We start from the raw sequence: 11,872 nt of genomic DNA on the forward strand, positions 1-11,872 counted from the left end.
TCTTCATTACTCATTCAAGCCGTCTCCAAGCATTATCAAATACTACATAGTTTCAGAATAAACGAAAAGTTTTGAAAATTTCTGCACTAAAATAAAAGGGTAGAAAACACATGCTATGCCTGCACACCACATCCTAATCTACACGAGCAATACGTCTTTAAAGAATGTCAAATGATTAGTAAGGCAAGATTTTCCCCTAGAGAAATCATGTTGACTATCCAACAAAATTTTAAAATTTGTTAAATGAACTTCTAAAGATCTCTTAGACAACTTTCAAAATATTTTCTCACTATTAATGTAAGACTAATAAGTCTATAAATGTAATTACCTGGACATTTTTTATCTCCTCCCTTGAAAAGAGGAGTAACATTATGCAACTTTCAATTTTCTGGCACCTGCTCACTATTCAATTACTTACAAAATATAGTATTCAGCAGTATTAAATTTCTTCAAAACTCTTTGGGAAATATTATCTGATGCAGAAGTCTTATCATTCTTTGAATAATCCCCTTTTTATTTTTATTTTTTTCATAACAAGCTTTAACGTGATCCTCTTTTTCGATCATGTTTCAATCTAATATATGCTCAGAATGATGAATGTTACTTTAATCTTTATTCATCAAGCTGAAGAGAAAGTTTCTTGTTTGTTTGTTTGAAGTTAAGCACAAAGCTACACAACGGACTATCTGTGCTCTACCCATCATGGCTATCGAAACCCGCTTTCTAGCGTTGTAAGTCCGCAGACATACCACTGTGTCACTGAAGAGAAAGTAGAATTTAGTAGCAAGGCCAATTATCGTCTCGTTATCATCAGATATGAACTTTCCTTTATCATCCATCAAAGGACCTATTGCCCCATTTTAAAAACGGATACAAGCAGTTTGACGTTCCTGTAGCTGCCGCTTGGTGTCGCAATAATGGTTTTAGAGGAGTATTTTTTGTAGTAGTTGGATCCTATCGAGTGAACGTAGGGTTAATAATAAAAATAATGAATATGTTCATATTAAGCAATAGAACGTAATTAGTGCTACCTTTTTGTTATTTTAAGTTGTACGTCTGTTTTAGTGGTCTGGTTATCACATTTATGTTAATTACACAAATTGGTAAAATTTAAACTTTTCCATGCTACGCACTTCACTGGACTCGTTTTTGTCCCGGAGAATACTACTACTATTGGATTATACAACATATAGGGCGGATTTTACGGTTAAGCCTAACGTTGGAAAAATTATCTACTACTACCAGCGGAAGTTATCAAAATAGGAAAAACGGAACCCTCACTTTTTTAGCGTATTTCATATTCAGGTGTGCAGTATATCGTTTTACTCTTACAATTATTACACAAGTTTCGGAGCGCAATAATACTTAACAGTGTTGATAACTGTAATTGTTTTTTAATTTAAACAAAATTTGTGATTTGCAAAATGTTGACTTTCATTTTATTTTTCGAATAGCTAACACTAGTAGTAGTAACACTAACAGAAAACTAAATTAGTAATACTAATAGTAACACTAGCTAAGTAGCTTACTACTACTACTACTACTAACAGTACTTGTGTATTAGTTAGTTTACACCTAAGGATATATTTACAAACTAGTTAAAATTGACTTGAAATTATAATCAACAGCAGGTTTTACTAACTAATAATGATAATAATAACTGACAATGAACAGTTTGCAGTTATCTTTGGTGAAAGTGTGTATATTATAATAAACATTGGTTATGTAAAATAGGTTTAAAGTTAATGTGCTCAAAATTTCAAATACAGTTTTTAGCAAGTGCCATGTACTGTAGCTAACATAACCTGATGATGACAAAACCTTGTCGAAACATTGTGCATTTGCTGTTATGTTAAACTTATATTAAAGTTTTTCTTCATTACCCATTCAAGCCGTCTCCAGCCATTATTAGTCTCAAAATGGGTTCCTCGTCATCGAATTTAACATAAAATACATTTCCAGTGTCTCGTATACTTGCATCAGTTATCCAGCTGGCACTGTGCATAAAATTGAAAACCAAGATACAAAACCTTTGACTCCAAATAGAAGTCAGTGACCTTTAAGTCTTTTAAACTTTGCAAGTTTCATTCAGTGCATTATTGCCAATGAAAAAGCAAATAAGATTTGGGGTTATATCTACAGGCATTTTAAATACAAATCAGTATTTCTTTGCACAGATCTTTGACTAGGCCTCATTTAGAGTATTGTTTTGTTGGAAAGTGTTCAAAGGAGGTCGAGTAGGAGTAGAATAATTTCGGGGCTGGAGATATATGTAAGATAAGGTTAGAGCCCATAAAATGCTATCTTTAGAAATGGAGGGTTGTGGTTGGAAGTGTTCAAAATTTTGAGGGTAATAGATAGGATTTATACATCTTTTGTATGTTTAATGGTAAGAGTGGTAGGACTTAGAAATATTAACTTAAGATTTGGCAGGATAAAAGGTATTTGCAAATTAGGCAACTTATTTTCCAAACAGTGTGGTTTGCCTGTGGAGTAGATTGCCTTCAGATGTGGTAGACACAAGATTGTGAGAGTTCAAGAGAAGGTTTAATGAGTATTTGGGGAGTCAGAGCTATCATTGCATACTTTATTTGCAAAATTAGTTTTTAAAGGTTTTTTTAGTATTTGTTCTAATGTGCAATTTAACATAAGTTAATTTTTTAATTTATTGCAGTAATGCTGCTATAAGACCATGTATCCATGTGTGGTGCTAAACATAGCAAGGCTTAGCATTTGAAATTCTGTTTTTAGAATAAATCTTAATAAAATAAACTAAAAACTGGCACGATTAGGTGAAGTGTTTGGTTAAAAAGGTTTACACTTAAGTTTTATGATACTTTTTCTTCCCAGTTTAATGGATTTTTCCCTAATGGAATACTTTTTTATATTCTCAAGATTTTCATGCTTTGATCCTCCAGTTCAGTTTAAATGTAGATGATTAATGTAAGTGTAAGAGAGCCTGGACATGTATTTTATGCTAGTTTTGTGACAAACAAGTTGAAAATGTGCTGCGTTTTATTTAGAGCTGGGCAGTCACCTCAATTAATCAATATAATTTTTTATTTGGGAGCATAGATTACATCAACTAATAACTCATTTAACTGAGAATATGATTAAATCAATTTGTGTAATGAAAATAATCAACTAATTGAAATTAGTGCTTGTTTATTAAAACTATCCAAGTAATTGATATATTGCCATTATGATTTTTATTTTATTTTTTATTAATTCAAGGCTGTTCAACTCAACTTTTCAAATACAGTCTTGGTCAATTAGGTTGACCTTTCTAACCACAGTGTAACCATGAAACTATACAAGCTAGAACTTAATGTAGCTAGTGTATCTTCAAGGAATTTGACAAGCTTTTAGTAAACATTACAAATCTTTCATACACAAAAAAATCCAATTTTCACTAGTAACTTGTGTGTGACTTTATGATGCTGCAGTCTAAGAGTAAGGTGGTTTTCACCTTAAAACTAATTATTTATCCTAAACAGGCTTATAATGGTTTACATCTGTTTTTATTTAATTTTATTGTTCTCTGAACCATGTTTAATAATTCTGAGTAACAAAACTATAAACACTCAGAGAGCAAATAGCCCGAGATAAAGTAAAAGTATTGAATTGCATAAGCAGGTCTCATGCATATCTTGCTAAGAAATGTTTTTTTGTTGTTTTTTTCATTTGTTTTCTTATCTAACTTAATAAATTCCTAATTTTAACTTTTTAGCTTTTATAATAATGGATAGAAAATATACATAAAAAAAATTCTGATGTGGTACATTACCTCCTCACACATGTATAGCTATTCTCATTCAGTGCTGCCCTCTATATGCATATATTTTTTCACATACTACAAGTCTTGCACTCCCATATACCCCATGATCAACGTGGTTCAACTGCTTTTTGCATGTAAATCATCATGTTAGAAAGTCAGTTAAATTATAATGGTTATAGGACATTGTATTCTTTGTGGGTATTAGTATTCTGTGTTCTAAATTGAATATTTAAAAATTCAGTAAAATACTAATAAAAACCCCAGCAAAAATTAGGATTAATTTTTTATTGATATTTTCAATCTTCTATCCTAGTAAAAGTTAAATACCTTTAAGTAGTAAATTTCTTGTTTTCAATGTATATTTTTTATTTAGTGATGTAAAAGTAGCTAAAATGTAAAAATTAAAAACTTAAGTTTGATAAAAATGCAAAAAAATTTAATTTCTGTAGGAGGTATGAATGTGAGAAGATTATGCATTATGTAATTCAATACCATACCTTGAGCTATGCATTTGCAGGATGATTTCTAGCTTGTTACTTCGGTTGAGTAATTAGATATGAAGCAAGAGCAACAAACCAATAAAATTAAATAAAAAATATATGTAAATTGTTATAATCCTGAGTCTATATGGGATAAATAATTGTAATTGTTTGTTACAATCTGTGATCATTCTAGAAAGAAAAAAAATGTAATTTAGATATATTTGTAATCTTTCTACGAGTTACAAGGTCGGTCAAATTGACCAAGCTCTACAGTGTAGTGTTATGGTAGAAAAAATAACACCAAAAATATAATTTTGTTAAAAGAAAACTTTTAATATTAATTTAGAAGGTTCTAGAGGTTATGCAATTGAAATTTGAAAATAGTAAAACAAAAAAAAAGTAGTTTTAATCTTAGCATGAAAATCACCTTGCACTCAGACTAGTTCACAGACAAATTTTTAGTAAAAATACTAAACTGAAAATTGATTTTTTGGCATAAAACAGACTTTTAATGTTTACTATCCATGTGCCAAAATTTGTGAAGATACACTTTCTATACATTAATTCCCTCCTATCCTTTCCTTTTTGGGAAGTTAATTAATAAGTTATTTTCAGATATTTCCTAAATTTGTTCCACATCACCTTTAACTCATTGTCCCAACTGAGTATTGATAAATCTTTTCTCATGGCCTGAAAATTAGGAACTAAAATTTCATTTCACCTCAATAAGTGGTAAAACATCAAACCTTATTATGCAATAATCACTCTTCCTCAAATGTTTCCCTGTTTTAATTCTTGTTAATGTTTAACAACAAATCTAAAATGGTACCCCTCTCAATTGGCTATCTGACCCTTTGGTATAGAAAACTATCCTGAATAACATCAAATCTCTTGTGATCAGTGTGTATAACATTAAATTCTCCCATAATTATTGAACCAGTACTCACTCTTATTATTAGCAACCCTGTCATAATTATACAATTTTTCATTTATCCCTTCTGTCTGATTAGACAACCTGCAACAACTATCAAAAACCTGCTAGTCCTAAAACCCCTGATTGTAATCCATGCAGTTACGTCTTCTAGACTACTGTGTTTTATGCTCTAAAGAGATTGCTAACAGGTTGAAGTTCATCATTTTAACAATGGAATGGGTAATTTTCTGAAAAATAATAGAATTAAATTTTTAATACTACTTCCCTTGTGCAGGAATAGCCTTGAATACCAATGATCTCTTGCCATTCCAATATTATGTTGATTTTAAATTACTAACTGATGTATTAATTTTTTATGGTAACATATCAGTTTTAAAGCTTCAAATGTTTTCAGTAAAGAACTACTTTCCATCACCTTTGTTTGTTTTTAAAATCCTGACACTATCCAAAACTGGAATCTAGCTTATTCACATATTTGTACTTGTAACTTGTTTGTTTTAATCATGACTTAAATCATAACTGTATCTATAATACATTATAAAACATACTAGTATTCACCATCATGACTTGATAATCTTAAACTCAGTATGTTTACCACTTCTGACCTTGAAGACTTAGTAATTACTCAGAATTAATAATGATCTATGCCTTGCTGATTTTTAAGTATGGTAAGCCTAGTTAAGAGATTAACTAGGGGGTTGTCCCTTATAACCTTATCCATTTCTCATTCTAATACCATGACCTCTCTCATAGCTGTTTGTCATCCTGCCACCTCCCATTCTTTACCAGTTCCTACTGTTAGGGGTTCAAAATTTAGCCATGTGTCTTGAAGTCATTTTCATTGTCACCAGCAGTTCCTATGACTATCAAGTGGTATCTGGTCCATTGAGGCACGTCTGGCTGATTTTTTCCACTGTGGCATTTATTCATTACTGATTCTTGGGTGCTCTAAGTTTAGCCAGAAGGATTTTTCATCCTCTTCCATTCCCCTCCATTTTTGTCTCATGTACTGATTTCCTTCCCATTAACTCAGGATCCAGTTACCTGCCTAAGTCTGTCCAGGGTTGTTCTGACCTTCTATCACATAGAGCTATCAAGCCTGTCAACAATTTTTTTCCAGGACTGTACTCCAGATTTTTTGTCCTGTGATCCATCTGTCCTGCCTTAACCAATTTCTGATTCTTCCTCAATTTCCCATGGAGTCCTTTATCCCACTCAAGGGGGTTTTTTCTCCAGGACTATGGATGACCAAGGTAGATGTCTCAAATGCCTGTCTGTGTATTCATATTTCTTGTCAATGCAGATGCTATCTTTGGTTTGTACAGTATGGGGTTGTGTATAAATTTCATGCCCAGTCTTTTGGACTTGCCTCAGCATCGTATGTATTTTATTGGGTGGTCATGGTTTTTGCCCAACTTCTCCACTACATGGACAACTGGCTCATTAGCTCATTCCGAACTGGAGTTTTCTCACCGCAAACATCTACTGCTGACATTAGTAGCTTGTGTTGGTTGGATTCTACACTTGGGGAAGTGTCCTGTTTCCTACCAACTATTTTAACCACTTGGGTGTATTTTTCAACATCCCCCTCATTTCAGCCCATTGTTTTCCACTTCTCCATTTGCTTGTGCTTTCAGTTCTCCATGCATTTACTGCTTCCTCTATTTCTGCACAATAGGTTCTGTCTCTATTGAGGACTTAGGCTTCTATGGAAGCCCTTGTTTCTTTGGGTCAGGTACATATTCATTCTCTCTAGAGGTTTCTGCATGGCCCATGAAATCTTGCTTGGGATCTGTTGGCCTCCCCAATTACCCTTCCTCCTTCCCTTGCAGACTATCTGCATTGGCAGTTGAATGAGGAAAACACAATGAAGAGAATACCATATCCTCCACTTTTTTTGGACTTGCATCAAATCACAGATGTTTTCTCTAAGGTTGAGGAGTGTTCATTGATAAGCAAGAGGCTTTTGGGCAGTGGTCTTACATCATAATGTCTTACCATTTCAACACCTTAGATTCTATAGTGGTACGATGTGCTTTGGTTCATTTTCTTCCACTGTTACAGTACCAACACGACTTACTTCATTCCGACAATTCCACCATTGTGGCCTATTTCAATCACTGTGGGGGCACCTTTTACTGTTCCCTTTGTGGTTGGACATTGGACCTCCTTTATTGGGCCCATACATTGCAGATCGATTTCCTTGTTTGTCATGTTCTGGGTGTTTTTCACCTTGTGGCAGATCATTTTCAAGGTTTATCCAATGGAGTGGTGTCTCGACCCTCAGGTTTTCAGGTGGTTGTGCAATCAATGAGGTACTACTGATCTGGATACTTTTACTACTTTACTCTAACACCAAGTTACCTCTTTTTTGGTCTCCAGTTCATCATCATCAGACCCTGGCATTAGATTTTCTCAGTCAGAATTGGACCAGCTAGTTTCATTTATGTTCTTTCCAGATGCATTGACATCATTGTCATGTTGTTCTTCTAGATCTGTTTTTCCTCCTCAAAACTTTGGCTGCTTGTGGGGGTCATTCTTCCTTGTCGCCATTTTCTCTTCCATCCCTTTCCCACCTTTATTCCTGGTCTTCTCCAGATAGACTTCTATGTCCAGTATGTGATCTTCATTGTTCTATTGCTTGCATGGCCTCTTTCAGTGGTTTCCATTTCCACCTTTTCATTCTCTGGTACTGTTCATCTGTGCTTGACCTTCCTTCTTTTACCCTTACCCTTTGAGATCGTCAGCTGGTTTGATTGGTCTTTTTCTTCCCAAATTCTGTTTCAGATGTCTTCATGTAAGATCATGCACCTTCCCTTTTTTCCTGGAGACTCACCTCCATCAATCATTGGAGTAAACTCTTCAGTCAGGCATGTGGCCTACTCCTCATACGTTCATCTCCCACTATCTTCATTGGGTAGCTGTTTCTTCCTCATTGAGGTACTGTCTTCTACCTGTTGCCATTCTTTAAACTTCGGTGCAGCTGTGACTAGGTAAGTTATTCTTTATATATATAGTTTCCTCTCCAGGGGCATTCCCATTTAGGATTCAGATTTCTCTCAGTGGCGAGTGTTGCCTGTCCAGGTATGCTTCCTATATCTTAAATTTGCATTGTATGGCCAAGATGAAATAATATACCCATGGCCAATAATGCACACTGTTGAGATGGGGTGTTCCATAAGATTGCTAGTAGGTTTTCCTCACAATATATTTGCTTTATTAATATGCCTGTTCTAGACCATACTAAACCATGAATTTACATTGGTAAAGCAGAAGGGGATAGCTGCCCATCCCTGCCGTCCCTTCGATTGAATAAATCATGGGCAGTCTGCTTTTCAATATGGGGTTTTCATGGTCACCCATTGCACTGTCTCTGGTGTTGGTGTTCCTCCAAACTCTTCACCACATTTTATTCCCCTTTGTTCTTCTAGTGAAGCATGGGAGTTCTTGCCACTTTTCACTTCTGATCTTGGAGGAGTCTTCCTGAATGTGTTGGTTTCCATTCAGTAGAGAGTAGAGCAGTGGTGTTCAGTTGGTGTGTGATCTTCCAATTATGCTTTCCACCTCTATGCGGTGGGTCCTGGAGGTTAATGTTGCACTCAGCTTCTGTGTGGTTCTATCCAGAGGGTGAGGTTGCTTGTATTTTCTAGATGTGATCCACTTCCATGCAGTGGAACCCCAAGGGCGATGTTATGCTCTAACTTCTGTGTGGTCATATCCAGAGGATAATGTTGTGCATGTCTCCAAATATATACGCTCTACCTATGTGCAGTGGGTCTGAGAGGTTGATGTTGCACACAGCTTCTGTGTGGTTCTATCCGAAGGGTGAGCTTGCTTATATTTTATGGATGCAATCCACTCCTGTGCAGTGAGTCTGGGAGGTTGCTATTGCACTCCAGTCTATACAGTCCAATCCAGAGGGTGAGGCTGCTATATATTTCTAGAGGCAATCCACTTCCATGCAGTGGGATCCAGAGGGTGTTATTGCACTCTGGCTTCTGTGTAGTCCTATCTGAAGGATGATGTTGATCGGTAAGACAGTTCTTCATCTTGCACTCTACTTCAGGGTGTTTTCACTGCCTGAGGCTGATGTTGCGCAGTAGGATGCCAGTTTGATTGAATTTGATGTGACCTGCCACATGGGCACATCTCTTCCTACCATCATATAGATGTCAGGTTCCTGGATGTGTGGTTGGTTGTGGATTTGTGCACGTGCCCATTTCATAGATTAGTTTGCATAGTATATCCTTTCGTTCTTCTTAACTTGAGGTGAAGACTGTGTGGACTCTTCTCCTAAAATTACTTCTCCTATCTATTATCGATACTGCTTGTTTTGGTACTGGAGTTGACTGGCTATATACAGTCTGTTGTGCCCTAGCCACTCTACACCTTGGAGCGCTTCCATTTCAGCTTTCCACACATTCCTGTCTGTAGATGTTTCTTCTACAGTCTTTCTTGCACAAGATTGAGCTTCTAATATACTGTGATTTGGATTCTGAACCGACTGGTTGTCTCTATTGTTTTGGTTGTGCTCCTTCCACTTTCCGCTCCTGTATGCGACACCTATTTCCATACTGGGCACAGAGTATACCTGATACAGAAGTGGTGTGGTCTCTCACGTGTGTTCCTCTCCTAATGGGGATCAAACTTCATGAGTATTCTTTGGATGCTTTTGAAGGATACTTTTTTTCTATCCTTCAAACTGGTCCCTCTGCCTGTTCAAAATGGGATTCTAGCTATACATGTGAGAAGAAGTAATGTACTGTATTAGAAGTTATTATTTTCCTCTACTGAAAAATGTATTTCCGATAGGTACTTGCCTCTCTTCCTTCCCACTGAAAACTGGTGCTTTCCTTTTCTACCTAATCTTGAAGTGATAATTTGGTAGAACCGAAGAAAGGGAGTCACATGCATCAGGAGGGTGTGTCACATTCCTATTGGTGGAGGGTTGTCTCGTGATGATTTACATACAAGATGCAGTTGAACCACATTGATCGTGAGGTACATGAGAGTTCAAGGCATGTATCGTGTGAAACATTTTTGCATATATAGAGGGTAGCAATGAACGAGAGTAGCTATAAATGTGAGAGGAGGTAAATACCTATCAGAAATATATTTTCAGTATAGGAATATTGTGGCTTCAGCACTTGTATGTGGATCTTGTACTTTTTTTTGCAGTCAAACTCTTGATAAAAGTTAACCTTAATTTTTGGAAGGGTGATTGTTAATACTTTATTCAAATATTCGATTGAGAAGACTAAATAATAATAATACAAAGATTACAATATTCTATAACTACTCTAATTTAACTGGTTGTCTAACTAGATGGAAGACTTTTGAAACATTGTCCTCTCCACTTGTGCTTTTAGAACAGGCAGTTCCTGTCCATTCCAGTTACTTGTCATGAATATTCTGCCTAAACAATCTATCAAAGAATTTGGTAAGGATTGTTGACAGGTGATATCTCCAAAACAGGTAGAATATCACCAAAAACAATTAAGGAAAACCCGTATAAAGCAAAATATGTATAGCAATCTATAATTTCAGTAATTTGGAGATTACATTTAGATTTTTAAAAAATGAATTAAAAAAATGTTGAAATATAAAGTGTTTCATTGACAGTAGCTAATAATATGGCACAGGTAAGGGTTTCCAAGAATAAGGTGCTATTTGTTATCTAAGAATCTTTGTAGGAACAAACTTATACCAGTAAATAAGTAATTGCATCATGTTTATCTAATATCCTATAATGAATACATAATAATCTATAATGTATTGGATATCTGAGTAATGTATTGGGAAAATTTACTTTTATCAACTAACAAACAAGATGTTAGGGTCAGGAATGAATAAAAACTGAAAGTAAAGATGTGCATGCACAGGTTGACAGAATTGGATTGATATTTTTTGTGTTGTTTTGAAACTTGAGATTTCAGTTACTATGAAAATTGAGTAGAGCTAATATGTTCAAGTATTGGTAATGTGTTAATGTATTTCATTGTGTTTAAATCCAAGGACTACATCAAAATGAATATAATGCGAGTACTTTTAGTAAAAGTTGTACTTGGTAGCGGATTTTATTGAATGTTATAAGCAACATTACGTAAGAACAGAATGAAAAACTTGACACTTGAGTGGTGTAATACTTTAATGCAATTTCACTGTTGTTGACTTACAGGTTTGTGAACAGTAACATCTGCATCTGTGCTAGTTACTGTAGTCTTCATGAGCATGATACTGTATGATTCTAATCTAACTATAAACATGGATGTTTTATCAGCAGGTCTGATTCTGAGTATGAAATGTCCTGTATGTTTAATTATAAGTTACTGGTTAGTTATTTATAATTATAATCTACAATCGCACAAACGAACAAAACTTGACTAAATCTGAAACTATTTCTGTAACATGATCAATCAATAAATATATGGGCACAATAATTCAATAATACAGATATCGATGAACTTGATATGCATAGTTTCAAAGCACATGCAACAATAATGCAATGTGTTCAGTGGAAGGGCTATTTTACAGGGATAGGGTGAGAAGTGATGTTGTAAACACAATTATCCAAGTGATTGATAAGATTAAGCCTCCAATTTATTTTCCTTTGGTGCTGTATTCTTAACAGAGCTGGGCAATTAGTGATATTAGTTGAGTGATTAATCAGTGAGGACT

General features: G+C 34.9%; 1 protein-coding gene across 2 annotated transcripts in view; it reads left to right on the plus strand.

Annotated features, from left to right (window-relative positions):
- The first annotated feature begins 909 nt into the window (after window positions 1–909).
- The window catches only part of LOC106460667 (guanine nucleotide-binding protein G(I)/G(S)/G(T) subunit beta-1-like), a 43,785-nt gene continuing 32,822 nt past the window's right edge, over window positions 910–11,872 (plus strand). For both annotated transcript variants that reach the window (XR_002610819.1, XM_013920394.2), the window contains exon 1: window positions 910–1,305. The gene's annotated coding sequence lies outside the window, so the exon portion shown is untranslated. The remainder of the gene's footprint in view (window positions 1,306–11,872) is intronic.

The sequence above is a fragment of the Limulus polyphemus genome, unplaced genomic scaffold, assembly GCF_000517525.1.
Source record: "Limulus polyphemus unplaced genomic scaffold, Limulus_polyphemus-2.1.2 Scaffold812, whole genome shotgun sequence".
NCBI lineage: Eukaryota > Metazoa > Arthropoda > Merostomata > Xiphosura > Limulidae > Limulus > Limulus polyphemus.